The sequence below is a fragment of the Canis lupus genome, chromosome 31 (genome assembly GCF_003254725.2).
Source record: "Canis lupus dingo isolate Sandy chromosome 31, ASM325472v2, whole genome shotgun sequence".
Taxonomy (NCBI): Eukaryota; Metazoa; Chordata; class Mammalia; order Carnivora; family Canidae; genus Canis; species Canis lupus.
The window spans coordinates 5,763,330-5,778,077 of NC_064273.1; positions in this window are offsets into that span (position 1 = coordinate 5,763,330).

Below are 14,748 nucleotides of genomic sequence, written 5' to 3' on the forward strand. Positions count from 1 at the left end.
GGGCTCCCTGCATGGAGACTGCTTCTCCCTCTGCCTGTGTCTCTGCCCCTCTCTCTCTCTGTGTCTCTCATGAATAAATAAATAAAATCTTAAAAAAATAAGTTCTTGCCTATCAATAATTACTTTAAACATAAATGACTAAAGCCCTTCAATCAAAAGACATACAATGTCTAATTAGATTAAAAACAAAAGAGAGATGCTATCTCACACAGATTCATTTTAGCTTTAACACAGGCTGTGAATGAAGAGATGGAAAAAGATATTCTAAGCAAATGGTAACTGAAGTAAAGCAAGGATAGTTATATTAGATAAAATAAACCTTAGGCAAAACATGGTCACAAAAAATAAAAATTAATTAATTACATAATGATAAAGAGGTCCATGAGAAGATTTAACAACTGTACATATTTATGCACCCAACATCAGACCACCTAATTATATAATAAAAATACTAACAGAACTAAAAACAGAAATAAGCATATTACTTGAGGCCCACTCTCAACAATGAATGTATCATCTAGATATAAAATCCATAAGGAAACAATTTATCTGGACAACACTAAGCTTATATAAGCTTAAGCCAACAGGACCTAATGACTTAAATAGAACATTCTATTCACAGCAGCAGAATACACATTCTTTTCAAGTACACATGAAATATTCTCCAGGAGAGATCATCTCTTGGGATACAAAACAGGTCTCAATAAATTCAAATATATAGAAATTTCATCAAGTATTTTTTTCAACCACAGTGGTATGACATTAGAAATCAATAACAGCAGGAAAGCTGGGACATTTTTAAAAATGGAAATTAGAAACACTCCTGAATAACCAATGGATCAAAGAAAAAAATCATAAGAGAAATTTTAAAAAAATGTTGAAACAAACAGAAATGAAAACACAGCATACCAAAACTTATAGAATGCACCAAAAGAAATTCTTAGAGGAAATATTAATAAATGCATACAATAAGAAAAAAACCCCAAACAACCTAAATTATGTCTCAAAGAACTAGAAAATGAAAAACAAATTAAGCTTAAAATTAATAGAAGGGGAAAAATAATTATTAGAGTATAAATAAATGAAATAGGGAATAAGAAAACAACAATAAGTTAAGTTGTTTTTAAAAAGCATAAGTTGTTTTTAAAAAGATAAAATTGGCAAAAATAGAAGGGGAAAAATAATTATTAGAGTATAAATAAATGAAATAGAGAATAAGAAAACAACAATAAGTTAAGTTGTTTTTAAAAAGCTTAAGTTGTTTTTAAAAAGATAAAATTGGCAAAAAACTTTATGTAGACTAACCAAGGAAATTAAAGAGGGTTTAAATTTTTAAATGAAAGAAGAAACATTACAACTGATACCACAGAAATACAAATGATTGTGAGGCTACTATGATCAATAATACACCAACAGATTGGACAACTTAGGAGGAAACATACAACCTACCAAGATGAAGTCATGAAAAAATTGAAAATGTGAAATATCAATGACTAAGGAAATAGAAGCAGTAATCAAAATCTTCCTAACAACAACAACAAAAGCCTAAGACCAGATGACTTCATGAGTAGTTTCTACCAAACATTTAAAGAAAAATAAATACCCATTCTTTTCAAACTAAGAATAGTTTTCTGAAGAAAAAGACAAACAAACAGAAAGAGGTGAGAACATTCTCAAACTCATTTTATGAGGCCAGCATTACCCTGATTCCAAATGATACAAGGACACTACAAGAAAGGAAGACGACATGAAAAGGAAATGACGACATGTCCATACCTCTGATAAACATAAATGTAAAAATTATAAACAGTATACTGGCAAACCAAATTAGTAGCATATTTTTTTTTTTAAAAATACACCAGGAAAAAAAAAATACACCAGGATCAAGTGGGATTTATCCCTAGGATGCAAGGAGTTTCAACATATACAAATCAATGTGATACATCACATTGACAGAATGAAAGTTAATAATCATATGACCATCTTAGCAGATGCTGAAAAAAGCATGATAAAATTCAACATTCTTTCATGATATAAACTTTCAACAAATTTTTCATAGAAGAATGTACCGCAACATAATAAAAGCCACATACAACAAGCCCGTGGCTAGCATCACACTCAACTTTTTGAAACCTTTTCCTCTAAAATCAAAAACAAGGCAAAGATGTCCACTTATCACCCCTCTTCAACACAGTGCTGGAAGTACTAGCCAGAACAATTAAGCTAGAAAAAGAAATAAAGACATCCAAATTATATTTTTTTAAAAAAAGAAGTAAAAATGTTTCTTTTTGCAGATGAGATGATCATACGTGTAGAAAACCTAAAAACTCCATCAAAAAAGCTGTTAGAACTAATAAATGAATTCAGCAATGTTGTAGGATACAAAGTCAGTTGTGTTTGTGTATACACATACTTCTTTGTATACAAAGAACTATTTGAAAAAGAAAGAATTCCATTTATTATTGCATCATAAACAATACTTAGAGATTAATTTACCCAAAGAGGTGAAACCTCTATACACTGAAAACTGTAAGACATTAATGAAAAACATTAAAGAAGACTCAAATAAATGAAAAGATATTCTATGTCCATATATCATTAGAGTTAATATTGATAAAACATCCATGCTAACAGAAATGATTGACAGATTCAGTGCAATCCCTATCAAAATTCCAATGGCATTTTCCACAAAAATAGAAAAACAATCCTAAAATTTGTATGGAACCACAAAAGAATCCAAATATCCAAAGCAATCCTGAGAGAGAACAGAATTGGAAGCTTCAAAATCCCTGATTTCAAATTATTAAAGCTGTAGTAATCAAAATTTTATAATTCTGGTATAAAAACAGATCAATTTACCAATAGAAAGAAGAGAGAGCCCAAAAATAAACCCATGCATATATATTCAATTAATTTCTGACAAAGGGGCCAAGAATATACAGTAGGGAAATGATGGTCTCCTCATTAAATTGTGTTGGGAAAAACTGGGAAGCTACATGCAAAAGGATGAAATTGGACCAATATATTGACTATATACAAAATTAACCCAAAATGGACTAAAGACTTGAATGTAATACCTGAAATAAAACTCCTAGAAGAACACATAGGGAAAAAGCTCCTTGACATTGGTTTGGGCAATGAATTTTTAGATATGACACTGAAATCACAAGAAACAAAAAATTTGTGGGACTATATGAAACTAAAAAACATCTGTACAGAAAAAATCAATAAATTGAAAAGGCAATATATGGAATAGAAGAAATAATTGCAAATTATATATCTCATAAGAAGTTAATATCAAAAATATAGGAAGATACACACACACACACCACTTCTTGGTATACATATTGGAATGGAAAGAAATTACTATCTGGAACAGATATCTGCACCCCCATGTTGACTGTAGCATTATTTCCAGTAACCAACTTAGATACAACCTTAGTGTCTGTTGATGGATGAATGGGTAACAAAAATGTGGTGTATATATACAATGGAATATTACTCAGCCATATAACAAAGGAAATCCTGCCATTTGCAACTGGTTACATGGTTGAACCTGGAGGTTATTATGCTAAGTGAAATAAATCAGACAGAGAATGATAAATACTGTATGATCCCACTTACATGTAGAATCCTAAAAAAAAAAAAAATCCTAAAACAGAAAGAAATTGGTGATTGCCTGGGGTTAAAGTGGGGGTGGATAGGGGCAATGGGGAGATGTTGTCCATAGGGTACCAACTCCCAGCTATCACAGGAACAAGTTCAGAGGTTCTAATCTACAGCACAATGACTAGAGTTAAGACTATTATATACTGGAAGTTGCTAGGAAGTAGATCTTAAAAGTTCTCACCACAAAAAGAAAAAAAAAAGTTAAGTATGTGAGGTGATATGTGTGTTAACTAACCTTCTTGTGGTAATCATCTTGCAATATATAAGTGTATCAAATTAACATGCTGTGCATTTTAAAATTACACAATTCTATATGTAATTCTAGCTCAATCAAGCTGGGAGGGGTGGGGGGACGGGTCCCACTCTTTCCTAATTGGGACCCTAACCCTGGCAGTGTATGTGCTGAGATTGATAATTCAACTTTCTCTAGAGCTCCACTATCCTCATAATTGAGTCCGATTCTCTGTTTTTATATTCAGTTTTAGGACATAAGGGTTTCTTCACGTTCCACCAAAAAAGATCCTCTGGTTTTCATGTTTCACTTTAAATTAGTGAAATCACTTAAGCCTTTGTCTCTTTCCCAGTCAATTGGTGACAATCAGCAGTAGACATTCAATGCTATTTTCCTATATGTACTGCTTGTGCTAAGCCTCTCATATCAGTGAATTTACTGTGCTCACTAGTGTATTCCCTTCTATTGGTATGTTATCTCGGTTCACCATTGGTGAAAACTTGCTAACAGTTGTGCTGCTACAGTATACCAGGAATAGCTGCACTCCATTCACCATCCATAATAAAGTATGCATGGTCTTCTGACTGGCAAGTGACCAAACTTCAATATCTCTTTCAGGATCTCTTTTTTGGAATCACCTCAACTCTGGTACGAACTCTCATATGTTAATCTTCACTTACTGGGGAGCAGAATCTGGAACAAAGATTTGAATGCAAAAAGTTTACTTTGTTTAGGATTAACAACTGTGGAGAAATGAGGCAAGCAGGAATGGACAGAGGAATAAGCTGACTGCAATGCTATTGTTACAAAAACTCAACCAATCCATGGAGACTTCTGAAGTTGCAGTGGTTCATAGTTGTCCCCCAAACACACAAAGTGACACACCATAGCATTCTCTATAAATAACCTGGTGGAAACTTTTATTAAAACTTTTTATTTTATTAAACTTTTTATTAAAGTGATAATCTTCTCATTTCTTACATGTATGGATCTGTCTCCAGGTGCTGAATTTGTTTAAAGGATAATCTACCTATCCTAAACTACTTTTTAAAAGTGCGTAAAATCTGACCAAAAGGAAATTAGCTTTAATTTACAAATAATTTATTTGTAAAATAAAGAAATTAAATTAAAGAAAAAAGGACTCTCTACCTTACAATACAATAATTTTGTTTAAGATGTCTCTATGGTTTTTAGAGATGTCTCCATGTTTTTTAGGAGTAAAGAACCAAAGAACAGACCTCTACCTATAAAGACAATATGAATTCTGCAAGAAATGTGAATTGTTTTTTTTTTTTATTAATTAGTGTGTTTTCACTCATATTCCCAAACATATAAGCATTTAAAATTAGAAAATCCCATTTCACTCATTATTGGGACTTAAAATATATCTGTATGGAACATAACAAAGAACTAAATAGAATAATGCATTGATTTTTTTTTCTAAACATCTCCTTTTTCTATGAAAAATGTTTTCTAGGATTAGCTGCTATAGCCCTTAGGCCTTTTGAGAGGACTCAATGGGCTAAGAAAAGCTAAATAGGAAGGTGGGAAAAAGAGAAGTGGAGGTTTCTCATTCAGAAACTTGAGTTTTCTGAATTCTAAGTTAAGTATATATGTATATATGGGTTCAGGATCCATATCCTGTGATAGATACATTTTTTATGCCATTCTAAAACCATGACCTCCCCCACCTAATTTCATGAAGTCAGATAAAATACCTGAATATATTTTTATGGTTTGCTATCTTCTCAAGAATCTAGAGTCTGTAAGAGAATTTGTTTTTAACAGTGATTGTACTTGAAAGATTTAGTTAGAGCTTCCCATGAAGAAAAGGATCCATCCAATTCTAGTCTTCAAATCCATTACAAAGGGTCAGACAAAAATAGACATGATACCATCCTGTCTAAATTTTTAAAATCCATTCAATTAATTCCCCTCATGTCCATGCAAACATCTTCCTCTTCTATTTTCTAAATAATAATTAATTTTTAAATAAATTTTATTTTAAAACAAAAGCTTCCATATATACAATAAGTGCAAAATGATAATGGGGTAAAAGAATATATAAGAAACAGTGGGTGCCCTTAAGAGTTGTAACAAGACTAGGGTGCCTGGGTGGCTCAGTCGATTAAGTATCTGCCTTTGGCTCACCTTATGATCCCAGGACCCTGGGATTGAACCCCAAATGGAGCCCCACATGGGCTCCCTGCTCAACAGGGAGGCTGAGGCTGTTTCTCTGTCCTCTCCTTCCCCCAACTCATGCTCGCTTGTGCTCTCTCTCAAATAAATAAAATCTTAAAAAAAAAAAAAAGTTGTAGTAAGATTAAGCTAAACTTAATACTACTCAGAGAAAATAACCAATCCTTCCAAATTCTGAGACGTCTCTGTCTCAGGTCCCTATCCTCAGCACTAATGAAGAAGCAAGTGACCCAATTCCCTTGAGGCCTTAGTATCATGCAAAATGAAAAACATTAGTTGAACAGACCACTCCACCCTAATCCAGAAAGTACACCATATCATAGTCTGTATGGTTTGGCTGGAGTTGAGAATTCAGGTCAGAGCACTTTTGAAGAGTGGGCATTCATTCTTTCCTTCTCCTGCTTCAAAACAACTGCTCTCTCTGACCACCCTTCTTTATCATAGAGGCTGAGTGGCAAGGGGATCTTTGCTCATCATGATGACCAAGCAGGCATAGCTCTAAATCACACTCCCAGCTCCAGTTCTTCTATATGCTGCCTCTCATTCCTAGCACATGTAGTCCAATGATGACTGATCTCTGATAAGTGAGGTATGGGGGGAGCTGGTTTATAAAGTCTATGCTGCAGATTTAGAAAGAAAATTCTCAGATAAGTAGTGTTCAGCTTATTGCATTGGAAAAGGTCTGAATATTAGACCTAATTTAACTCAATAAAATTATGAACTCTTCAGAAATTGAAATACAGGGAAAGAACATTTTAGCATTTGTTTTAAAAGCAGAAACAGAAGAAGAGGCTTAGATTAGGATGGGAACAGAATAGGTAAAATAGAGAATGCTATCAACCATCAATTAACAACAAGGACCCTGATAAAGAATACTTTTAGGATAACTGTCCTTCCGTTAAGGTCTTTAGAAAACTTAGTCCCATTCAGCTATACTCAGTTGATACTGTCTACACAAAGACTTTATTGGCTGCCTTAAGTTGCATGAGCAAACACATGAAGTCTACCAAGCTTTGCTTAACATCAATCAGTTTTGGAGAGTGACCCATGACTTCCCAAGGTTATATATATATGCTTAACGATGTGGGTGTGCTTCCTGAATACACACATGTTAAAAAAGATAGTCCCCATACCCAAGGAGATAATTATACTGAAAACATTTGAGACCCTTCGAGTAAATTGGTGTTTACTGACATTCACATTATGTAAAGAAGTAGGTTCTCCAGACAGACTTCTTTGGAAAAAGAACAATATAAAACAAAAATAAGAGTATCCATAACTATTACAGTCTGGCTTATTGGTTAACCACTCTACTATATGAGTAGATAGGTGCTATAGATTGAATGTTTATCTCCTCCCAACCCAATTCATATATGCAGCCTAATCCTCAATGTGATTGTTTTTAGAGATGGGGCCTTTGGTGGGTGATTAGATCATGAAAGTGAGTGGAGCCTTCATGAATGTAATCAGTGCCCTTGTAAAAGAGATTCCAAAGATCTCCCTCACCCCTTCAACCTTTAAGGGCATAGCAAGAAGATAGCCATCTATAAAACAGAAAGCAAGCCCTCACCAGACACTGATTATGTGCCTTGATCTTCAACTCCCAAGCCTCCAGAATTCTGAGAAAAAAACAAAAAACAAAAACAAAAACAACAACAAAAAAAGTTTATTGTTTAAGCCACTTAGTCTGTGGTTTTTGTGTTACAGAGGTCCAAACAGACCAAAACAGTGGGAACCCTAATTATTAGCATTTGTCAATATTCATAGTGTGATTACTTACATCATGGCCAATGATGTAAGTGATGTAAGGACATGAAAAAATTCTGAATATTTAACACTTGGCTCCTAGAACTGGCACAAGGCATCTCTACCATGCTGCTAGTTTAGCCTTAACGACAATAAAAGAAGCAAGACAGAGACAATTATCTTTGCTAAGGATATTGTCCCTTTTCTAAAGCAGCAACAACAACAAAAAAAATCAGAGGAGTGCTAATTCGGGGTATATTGGAGATAAAATGAGAAAGGCCATATAATTGTCTGAAAGATAATGTGAGGTGAGGTAGAGGAGAGTAAAAGATGTGGTTTAAAAATTATAATAAGTCCCAATAATCAAAAGTCTTAACTCTCATGATTAAAAATTTGAGATTTTTCTATAAGTGATGAGAGGCTTCTTAAAATTACATGGTCTCATAGCTGTAAAAGTATAGCTTTATACAATAGTTCTGGAAGAGATAAAAAGCACCCAGTGTAGGGGCACCTGAGTGGCTCATTAGGTTAATCACCTGTCTTCAGTTCAGGTCATGATCTTAGGGTCCTGGGATCAAGCTCCCAGTTGTGTCGGTGTCCTTGCTCATCAAGGAGTCTGTTTCTCCCTCTCCCTCTGCCCTGCCTCCTCCTTCATTCTCATTCTCTCTCTCTCTTCCTCTCTCTCCCTCTAACAAATAAATAAGGTCTTTTTAAAAAAGTGCCTGAAGTAGAATAACTGTAATGGTAATGGAAAATTTAGGACTACTAGTTGCAAGTGACAAAAAAAAAATAATTATAAATTGGTTTATTGAAAAAATAGAATTTATTGCACCAAGAAACTGAAAATCAAACAGCTGCTTGATTCAGATTGTCAAAAGATGCCACTGGACACAATATTTCTCCTTACCTCTATACTTGTCAATGTTCACTTGATTCCCAACTTCTGTATGATTACAAGGTATCAACAATAGGTCCAGGTATACATCATCATAGATTCATGACCTATAGATGGTTGAATAAAACATATAAACATTTTTTGAGAAAACTGACATGTCTCTTTCAATATTTATGCATAAAGGAAAAAGATTTCAAAAAATGTTGAAAGTAAAAACAGAGTTTAATAACTTAACTACAATGATAGTAATGAAGAAAGTGTGATATGGGATAAAGGATAGACCTGGAGATCAATGTAATAAAATAGAAAGTTCTAGAATTAGATCTAAATTTATATCGTCAACTTGTCAAAGTAATTCAAGGGAAGAGAGGATATTCCTTTTTAACAAGTGGAGCTAGGACAACAGAATATCTATATGGAAAAAAAAACCCTCAAATTTTACCTCATAATACATACAAAAATTACTTCAAAATATATTTTATTCTAACTGAAACAATATAATGTCTGAAAAAAACATTAGAGAAAAATCTCTGTGACATTACATTAGGCAACAGTTTTCTGAATAAAACACAAGGAGTATAAACCATAAAAAGAAAGAAATGATAAACTGAGTTTCATCAATTTTTTTTAATTTTCTCTTTGAAAGATACAGTTAAGAAAATAAAATACAAACTACAGCCATGGAGAAATATTTACAAAACATACCTGGAAATGGATATGTGTCCAGAATACATTAAGGACTCTATGATTTAACAATAAGACAACCCAATTAATAACTCACAAAAAATTTGAAAAAATATTTTACTGAAAGAGGACACCCAAACAGACAACAAACACATGAAAGATGTTTAACATTAATAACCATCCAAGAAATACAAAGAAAAGTTATAATATAATATCATTATATATTCCCAAGAATGACTAAAATTAAAATACCAACATGACCAAGTGCTGGAGAGGATGGGAAGCAACTGGACTCTGAGACATTGTAGGTGAAATCAAAATAGTAAACCACTCTTGAGACATTTGCCAGTGTCTTAAAATTTAAACATACACTTATCATACACTCTAGAAATCATATCTCTAATCACTTGCCAAGAGAAAGAGCATATTCTCACAAAAACTTGTATACAAATGTTGATAACAGAATTATTAATAGAAACAAAACATAAGCACTCAAAAGGTCAATAACTGATGAATAAGCAAATTGTGATATATCCATGCTGTGGAATACTACTTAGTAATAGAACTATTGATACATGCATTATACTGAGTGAAAAAGTCAAACACAATAGCCTACATGCTGTAGGATGCTCCTTGTGTCTAATTCTGGCAAGGCAAACCTAAAGTGAAAGAAAGCAGATTAGTAATTACCTGGGACCAGAGGTCAGGGGAGGCTGTTAACTTCAACAAGGATGAAGGGACATTTGAGGATGAAGAAAATGCTATCTTGAACTTAAAATGAAGAAATTTTCTTGTACTTATATTTTACTTCAATAAATGTGAGGGTAAATTATTCCTGAGCTTCCCCTTTATCTTTCTCGTCTCCTCTTCCTTCTCTAAAAGATCATCCTAAAAAAACTAAAATGTGATACTGATCTTGAAATGATAGGTTAGTGTCAACACATAATTTTTTTATAGAGGTGTGTGTGTGTGTGTGTGTGTGTGTGTGTGTGTCCTATCTCTGTTCACTGAGAGGTTCTAAAAGTAATGTTACCCTAATAGTAACAAACGCACTTAACATCTAGATATTGGTTTCTAATTATCATTCTCTAAAAAAAATGAACTAGCACTCCTTAGAGAAATGACTGATAGGACAGCACAGCTAGGTGCTCAAAGCACAATGGGGTCATGAAAACACTAAACCTAGTTTGAAGGCATTTCCATTTTCTAATTCAGAGACAAGGTGAGCTTCAAAATAAATAATGATAGTAAGAAATTGTAAACCATTGAATAGTAATTAGCTCTCTACCATTATATCCCTACTGATATAAAGACATTAATAAACTGAAAGTTTGATGAGGAATGGAATATTTATATAGTCCCAAAATACCTCCACATAGAATGCTTTTTAATATTAAAAGGAAAAGGACTACCTCTAAAGTAGAGAATTCTAGCAGACACTACTTTAATCAAGTGATCAAAGTGAATATTATCAGCAATGTGACTAATTAAAATAAGTTGTCACCAGATGGGATGCAAAATAAAAATATCCTCATAAGGATTTATAGACAAAACCAAACTGAGGAACACATTTCAAAGTAACTAGACTCAGTCTTCAAAATTGTCAAGGACATGAAAATTAAGGAAAGACTGAGGAACTGCCCCAGATGAAAAGAAACTAAAGAAACATGACAACAAAATGCAATGCATGATTCAACATTTATTATTTTGCGCTACAGGGTTTTATTGGGTAGGACAACTGATAAAAGTTTAAATGGATCTAGAGATTAGAAAGTAGTCACTTAAAGATGTACACATCTAATCCCCAGAACCCATGACAAGTTACTTCACATGCAAAAGGAACTTTATGGATGTGATTAAGTTAAGGGTATTAAAATGAGAGATTACCCCAGATTATTCAAGTAGGCCCAATGTAATCCTTATAATTGAAAAAGTGACACAAGAGAATCAGAGTCAAAGAAAGATTAAAAGATGCTATATTCCTGTCTTTAAAGATGGAGGAAGGGAACCATAAGTCAAGCAAAGTAGGCCAACTCTACAGCCAGAAAAATCAAGGAGACAGATTATCTTCTAGAGCCTTGAAGAAGAAATTCAGTCCTACCAATACCTTCACTTTAGTCCAGTGAGACCCATTTGGCTTTCTAATTTTCAGAACTTTTATATAATGAATGTGTAAAATTCATTTAGCAACAATAGCAAACTAGTATGAATGGTGTCCTTACGTTGACATTGATTTATTGATCTTGATCATTGAACATTCTCCTTTATAGAATCAATACTTGTTCATATGAATTCCATACTATAGATCTAGAGCATAATGGTGCATTGTCAACATCTTAATCTCAAGTGATTCAGAAGGAAAAAAAATATATTTGAACTGCACTTCAAACTCTGCTGTAAGTTTGGGATAAATTTGGTCTGAATTCTCAAATATCCCTAACTAACTGAGTTATTATGGACAAAGAAATGGCTTCTCAGATTAATACTTAGATTAATCCTAAAACTAATACCCATGAATAGAGAAGTATTGCCTTAATTCTAAAACAAAGTACTGAATATCTTGAAATACATTTGTAATAGGGGGGAAAAAAAGGAAGGTAGGCAAAGAAACTATAAACAAAAATTTAACAAGGAGTTAAAACAAAGAATAATGATTAGAATGGCATTTCACTAGAAAATTCAATTGGACGTATGAAAAAAAGAGAAAGGAGAATTCAAGCATAATTCCCTGTTTTTCAAGCTGGGATAACTTATTTTTATGCCATTCATTGAAGTATGGACTTCAGGAGAAAAACCAAATAAACACAAGTAGATGATAAACCCGTGTTTTGGCATGTTGAGTTTGAGATGGTAGATATCCACTTGGAATTGCCAGTCAGATAATTAGAAATATTAGCCCAAATATAAGAATGAAGAAAGCTGAACTTCAGATTAGATACTAGTTGATAGAGAATTAGTGAGAGAGCCAGGAACAGATAAATGTAAAGGGAAATTTTAAAAATTGCAAATTGGAGACAATGACCATTAGATAAACATATAAAAGGAGTTACTGAATAGGAGACAGACATGAATATAAGAAACAAATTGTCACCAATTACAGGAAAGCAGAAAATTTAAACAGGATTAAAAACGAAAGATCATTAATTTTTATATATGACAAAATACTGATGGCTTTTATGAGAAATCTTTTAGTGATGTCCTTGATTGTGAAAAGGTAGAATTAAAGTATTAGTATATATTGAGGCAATAAAGCCATCCAATACAAAAAAAATTATGTTGGATATGAAAGAAAAAAGATGGATATCAATAGGTATCAATTGATACAAGAAGTATCAGTAATAGCATTTTTGTCTTGTTTTGTGTTTAAGATAAGAGAATCTTATTTTAAAGGACATGGCCAATATAGGGAAAAGCATAAAAGAGAAAGACTGATAAAATCAGGTGCTAGAAAAATAAGGAGGAGACAGATAGAGGACAAAGCCCATAAGGAAAAGGAGTCTAAACAGGTAGCAGAGGGAGAAAATAATGTGAAAAAACGAGGCAAGTTCTGAGTTGAATAAGTATGAATTATTTGTGGTGTCTACCAATATTCAAACTTCTTTTCAGAGCACCTCCCTGCCTCTACAGTTAGACAGAGCCATAATTTCCTTTAGCAAATTAAATAAAAGCAAAGCATGAGGAGCCGTTTTGTAATTAACCTTTCTTTTTCTGTCCATGACATCTGCCATAAACATGGTAGTGCAGATGATGACTGCTACATGCCACAGACTCTGGAGTGAGGATGACATGCAGCAGCAGAACTTCTAAGTATCTGTAATATACATGCTGTGGGAATAAGAAATAAACCTTGCTATTTTGGGCACTGATATTTGGGAGTTATTTGTTCCTGCAGCATAGTTCAGATATCGCAACTGATAAGTATTGTGAATGCACCTAAGAATAGTCAGAGATGTAGAACATCCAATGAGACTATTATTTGGATGCTTTGGATTCTCTTTAGTTGAAGAAAGGGATAGTTGACAGTTGTAATGGAGATTTCCAAGATCACCTTGTTACAGAGTGTTGGCCTCCCTAAGTAGAAAATCCTTGACTACTAATAGACTGAACATTTTTATATATTTATTGACTGCTTAACCTCTTTTTCAAAGTGTCTATACAAATATTTTCCACATTTTTGTTTCCCATATTTTAATTCTTCTTGATCAGCTTCATCTGGGCCTAATTTTATTACACTTTTACAATGAACCACATTTTCACTTGTTCATATTCCCTTTTGTATGTTTGCCATTTTGTTTATATTTCACTTCCTTATGCTCTAATTTTATTTCTTCTACTTTGCATTCACTGTGTAGTATGGAAGGGATTATTCAATTATCAATTTTTACCCTTTGCTATTTTCTAATATATGCATTTAAAAAGTGATACATTTTCTTTTCAATGAAGTTTTAGTTACATGCCACATGTTTTAATTTTTATCCAGTTCAAATATTTCTGTAATTTTATTATTTTTTTTATTCATACGTTATTCAGAAATGCATACTATAATTTCTTTATTTTTTTTTTTTAATTCAGAGAGAGAGAGAGAGAGACAGGCAGAGACACAGGCAGAGCGAGAAGCAGGCTCCATGCCAGACATGGGACTCCATCCTGGGTCTCCAGGATCACACCCCGGGCTGCAGGCGGCACTAAACAACTATGCCACGGGGGCTGCCCCATACCGTAATTTCTAATCATATGACAACTTTCTAGTTGTATTTCATAGTACATTTATAGCTTAATTACACTGAAGTCAGAAAGCATACTCTGTAGGATTTCAATCCTTTAAAGATAATTTTTGTTTTTACTTTACTATCTTAATATTTTTATGTGTCTTTGGTTTCACTAGTTTGCTCTTATATGACTAGATTCTCTTTATTATTTATTCTGCATAAATTTTGATAGGATTAATGTCTATCCATTTTGGAAAATTTTCAGTGGTTATTTCTTCAAATATTGCTTCAGCACAATGATAATATCCCATATTGGGAAGGGGTCATTAAAAAATGTGTCACAGCTTCTCAATTTATCCTCTATCTCTCTTTCATTTTTTCCTCTGTATTTCTCAATTATTTTTATCCTTTTCATTCTTCATTGTGAATCTTTTTTTTTGTTGTTATTATTTGGGAATTTTCTTTGTTTCTCTCATTTGTTTTTATTAAAGTTTGATTTGACGCTATATGTATAACACCCAGTACTCATCCCATCAAGTGCCCCCCTCAGTGCCCATCACCCAGTTACCCCAACCCCCTGCCCACCCCCCTTTCCACAACCCCTTGTTTGTTTC